This window comes from Hylobates moloch, unplaced genomic scaffold, assembly GCF_009828535.3.
Source record: "Hylobates moloch isolate HMO894 unplaced genomic scaffold, HMol_V3 SCAFFOLD_19, whole genome shotgun sequence".
Classification (NCBI taxonomy): domain Eukaryota; kingdom Metazoa; phylum Chordata; class Mammalia; order Primates; family Hylobatidae; genus Hylobates; species Hylobates moloch.
Genome location: NW_026652294.1, coordinates 71001920 through 71007503, shown reverse-complemented (window position 1 = coordinate 71007503; position 5584 = coordinate 71001920). Strand labels below are relative to the sequence as shown.

Sequence of the window (5584 nt, the reverse complement as noted above, 5' to 3'; positions counted from 1 at the left end):
AACAAAAAATTTTGAAATATTTCTCTTAAAGAAGCTCAGTATGCTACAAGACAGCATAGAGAGACAACTAAACAAAATCAGGAAAATGATGCATGAACAAAATAGATATAAACAAAGAGAAACTATAAAAAAGAACCCAAATAGAAATTATGAAGCTAAAAAATACTATAACTGAATTCAGAAATTCACTAGAAGGGATAAACAGCAGGTTTGATCAAGCAGAAGAAAGAATTAGCAAACTTGAAAATGGCCCATTTGAAATTAGAAATAAAAAGAGAAAATAAAAATGAAGAAATTCTAAAGGACTAAATGAAAAAAAGTGAAGAAACCTAAAGGAGATAATTAAGCAGACTAACACACACATTATGGGAATTGAAGAAGAAGAGAATGAAGTAGAGACCTTGTTTGAAGAAATAATGGAAGAAAACTTAAATCAAAAGAAGTAAATGAACATCCAAATTCAAGAAGATCAAAGGAATTCAATTAGGATAAATCCCCAAAGGCCCATACTGAGACATATCATAGGCTGCCAAAAGTTATAAACAATAAGAGAATATTGAAAGCAGCAAGAAAATATTTGCTCATCATGTACAAGGAAGACTCCATAAGATTATCATTGGATCTCTCAGCAGAATCATTACAGGTCAGAACAGAGTGGGATGATAAATTCAAGGCGCTGCTGGATTCGGTTTGCAAGTAAATTGCTGAGAATTTTTGCATTACTGTTCATCAAGGATATTGGCCTGAAGTTTTTTTTTTTTCATGCTTTTGTCTCTTCATTGTTTTGGTATCAGGATGATGCTGATCTCATAGAATGAGTTGGGGAGGAGTGTCTCCTCCTTAGTTTTTTGGAATAATTTCAATAGGATTAGCACAAGCTCTTCTTGTACTAATGTCTGGTAGAATTCAGCTCTGAATCCACCTGGTCCAGGGCTTTTCTTGGTTGCTGGGTTCTTTATTACTGATTCTGTTTCAGAAGTTGATAGTGGCCTATTCAGGATTTCAATCTCTTTCTGATTCAATCTTGGGAGATTGTGTGCTTGTAGGAATTTATACATTTCTTCTAGATTTTCTAATTGTGTGCAAAGAGTTGTTCATAGTAGTCTCTGAGGACCTTTTGTACTTCTGCGAGATCAGTTGCAATACTGCTTTTGTCATTTCTGATTGTGCTTATTTGGTTCTTCTCTTTTTTTTTCTTTGTTAATGTAGCCAGAGGTCTATCAATTTTGCTTATTCTTTCAAAGAACCAACTCTTGATTTCATTGATCTTTTGTATGGATTTTTGCATCTCAATTTCATTCAGTTCTTCTCTAATTCTAGTTGTTTTTTCTAGTTTCTATAGGTGTGAAGTTAAACTGTTAATTTGAGATCTTATTTCTTGATGAAGGAATTTAGCACCATAAACTTTCCTCTTAACACTAGCTGTATCTCAGAGATTTTGGCAAGTTGTGTCTCTATTTTCAGAATTTTAAAATTTCTTCCCTAACTTTGATGTTAACCCAAGAGTTATTCAGCGGTAAGTTGTTTAATTTCCTTGTAGTTGTGTAATTTTGAGAGATCTTGGTATTGATATCTATTTCTAGTGCACTGTGGTCCAAAAATGTGCTTGGAATAATTTTGACACCTTTTACATTCAACAGAGTACTGGAAGTCCTAGCCACAGCCATAAGGCAAGTTAAATAAATAAAAGGCATCTAAATAGATAAAGAAGAAGTCAAACTATCTCTCTTCAAGGATGAAATGATTCTATACTTAGGAAATCCTAATCACTCTTCCAGAAGGCTTCTAAAACTAATAAATGACTTTAGTAAAGTTTCAGGATACAAAATCAGTGTACAAAAATTAATAGCATTTCTATACACAAACAAGATTCAGGCTGAGAGTGTAATCAAGAACACAATCCCACTTACAACAGCCACAAGGAAAATGAAATACCTAGGGGTAAACTAACCAAGCAGATCTTTACAAGGAGAACTACAAAACATTTTTGAAAGATTTCAGAGATGACACAGATAAATGGAAATACATTACATACTGATGGATTGAAAGAATTAATATTGTAAAAATGGCCATACTGCCCAAAGCAATTTACAGATTCAATGCTATTCCTATCAAACTACCAATGTCATTCTTCACAGAATTAGAAAAAACAATTCTAAAATTCATGTAAAACTGAAAAAAAAAAAAAAAGACCAAATGGCCAAAGCAATCCTAAGCCAAAAGAACAAAGTTGGTGGAATCATACTACCCAACTTCAAGCCATACAATAAGGCTACAGTAATCAAAACAGCATGGTACTTGTACAAAAATAAACACATGGACCATTGGAACAGAATAGAAAACTCAGAAATAAAGCCACACACGTACAATCATCTGATCTTTTACAAGGCTGACAAAAGCAAGCAATGGGGAAAGCACTTCCTATTCAATAAGTGTTGCTGGGATAACTGGCTAGCCATATGAAGAAGATTGAAGCTGGATCCCTACCTTTCACTATATTAAAAAATTAATTCAAAATAGATCAGGATTTAAATGTAAGACCTCAAACTATAAAAATCCTAGAGGACAACCAAGGAATTGTTCTTCTCCACATCAGCCTTGAGAAATAATTTTTGGCTAAGTCCCCAAAAGCAATTGCAACAAAAATAGACAAGTGGGACCTAATCATACTAAAGAATTTCTGCTCAGCAAGAAACTATCAACAGAGTAAGCAGATAACCACAAAATGGGAGAAGATATTCACAAACTAGATCTGACAAAGGCCTAATATACAGCATCTATAAGGAACTTAGCAAGAATAAAACAACCCCATTAAAAATGGCAAAGGACATGAACACTTCTCAAAAGAAGACATACAAGTGGCAGCCAACAAACATGAAAAAGTGATCAGCATCACTAATCATCACAGAGACGCAAATCAAAACAACAAGGAGATACCATCTCACACCAGTCAGAATGGCTATTATTAAAAAGTCAAGAAAAACAACAGATGCTGGAAAGGCTGTGGAGAAAAGGGAACACTTACACACTGTTGGTAGGAATGTAAAGTAGTTAAATAACTGTGGAAAGCAGTCTTAAGATTTCTCAAAGAACTTAAAACAGAGCTACCATTCATCCCAGTAATCCCATTACTGGGTATATACTCAAAGCAAAATAAATTATTCTGCCAAAGGACACATGAATACTCTGATGTTCATTGCTGTGCTATTCACAATAGCAAATACATGGAATCTACCAAGGTGCCCGGCAATGGTAGATTAAATAAAGAAAGTGTGGTACATATACACCATGGAATACTACACAGTCATAAAAAAGAACGAAATCACGTGAGGCATGCTGGCTCACGCCTGTAGTTCTAGCACTTTGGGAGGCCAAGGTGGGCGGATTACGAGGTCAGGAGTTCAAGGCCAGCCTGACCAACATGGTGAAACCCTGTCTCTACTAAAAATACAAAAATTAGCTGGGCGCAGCGGTTCACATCTGTAATCCTAGCACCTTGGGAGTCCAAGGTGGGTGGATTACAAGATCAGAAGTTTGAGACCAGCCTGGCCAACATGGTAAAACTCCAGTTCTACTAAAAATGCAAAAATTAGCCTGGCGTGATGGTGCGCGCCTGTAATCCCAGCTACTCAGGAGGCTGAGGCAGGAGAATCACCTGAACCCAGGAGGCAGAGGTTGCAGTGAGCTGAGATCACATCACTGCACTCCAGCCTGGGTGACAGAGTGAGACCCCATCTCCAAAAAAAAAAAAAAAAAAAAAAAATACAGCTGGAGGCTATAATTCTAAGCAAAGTAACACAGAAACAGAAAGCCAAATACCACAAATATCACGTTTTCACTTACAATTGAGCTAATCATTGAGCACACATAAACATGATATAGAAGTAATAGACAAAGCAGGCTACTAGAGGGAGGAGGGAGAAAGGGTCGTGTGTTAAAGAAAAACAAAAAAAACACCTATTGGGTACTATGCTCACTATCTCAGTGATGGGAATCAGACCCCTAATCTCAGCATCATGCAAAAGTTCCATGTAACAAACCTGCCGATGTACCCCCGTGTCTAAAATAAAAGTTGAAATTCAAAACCAAAAAACACACATCAAGAATCCAGAAAAACAAAGTAAATGCCCATGACTGAATGACATCACTGGAGAATCCCATTAGACTTTTAAAGAACTACCACCAGCTTTGCAGATGCCTGTGCTGTCGGGTGCCCTGTACTATCAGCCATTGTCAACCCCACCGTGTTCTTCGACATTGCCGTGGATGGTGGGCCCTTGGGCCGCGTCTCCTTCCAGCTGTTTGCGGACAAGTTTCCAAAGACGGCAGGAAACTTTCATGCTCTGAGCACTGGAGAGAAAGGATTTGGTTGTAAGGGTTCATGCTTTCACGGAATTATTCCAGGGTTTATGTGTCAGGGTGGTGACTTCACACGTCATAATGGCACTGGCAGCAAGTCAATCTATGGGGAGAAATTTGATGATGAGAACTTCATCCTAAAGCATACAGGTCCTGGCATGTTGTCCATGGCAAATGCTGAACCCAACACAAACGGTTCCCAGTTTTTCATCTGCACTGCCAAGGCTGAGTGGTTGGATGGCAAGTATGTGGTCTTTGCAAGGTGAAAGAAGGCATGGATATTGTGGAGGCCATGGAGCACTTTGGTCCAGGAATGGCAAGACCAGCAAGAAGATCAGCATTGCTGACTGTGGACAACTCTAATAAGTTTGACTTGTGTTTTATCTTAACCACCAGACCATTTCTTCTGTAGCTCAGGAGAGCACCCCTCCACCCCATTTGCTCTCAATATCCTAGAATGTTTGTGCTCTAGCTGCAGTTCCCTTTGGGTTCCATGTTTTTCTTTTTCCCTTCCATGCCTAGCTGGATTGCAGAGTTAAGCTTAGGATTATGAAATAAAAACTAAATAACAACAAAAAAAGAACCACCACCAATTCTTAAACTCTTCCAAAATATTGAAAAGGAGGGAATATTTTCAAACTCATTCTATAAGAGCAGCACCACCCTGATGCCAAAGTCAGAAAAAGATACGAGAAAGAAAACTACCACAGGTCAATATCTCTGATGAATATTGACATAAAAGTCTTCGACAAAACATTAGCAAATGAAATTCAACAATATATTAAAAGGATTATATATTATGACTAAGTGGGATTTAGTTTGAACATGAAAATTCATCAATGTAATACATTACATTAGCAGATTAATACAGAAAATCGTGACAAAATTTAATATTCTTTTATGATAAAAGCAACAAACTAAGAATAGAAAGATTTTACTTCAACATAATAGATGCCGTAGGTAAGAGGTCCACCGCTAACATCATACTCAAAATGGCAAAATGCTAAAACCGTTTTCTCAAAACCAGGAACAGGGTAAGGATCCCTGTTCTCACCACTTCTACTCAACATGATACTCAATATCCTATTCAGAACAATAAGGCAAGAAAAAGAAATAAAAGCACCCAATAGGAAAAGAAGAAGAAAATGTTCTTTGTTTGTAGACAACATGATCTTGTATGTAGAAAACCCTAAAGGTGTCACACACATTACACACAAAACCTGTC

The 5584-nt window shown here is 37.1% G+C and overlaps 1 pseudogene; it reads left to right on the top strand.

Annotated features, from left to right (window-relative positions):
• The first annotated feature begins 586 nt into the window (after positions 1-586).
• On the top strand, positions 587-4722 carry LOC116458401 (peptidyl-prolyl cis-trans isomerase A-like; annotated as a pseudogene).
• The last annotated feature ends 862 nt before the right edge of the window (positions 4723-5584 follow it).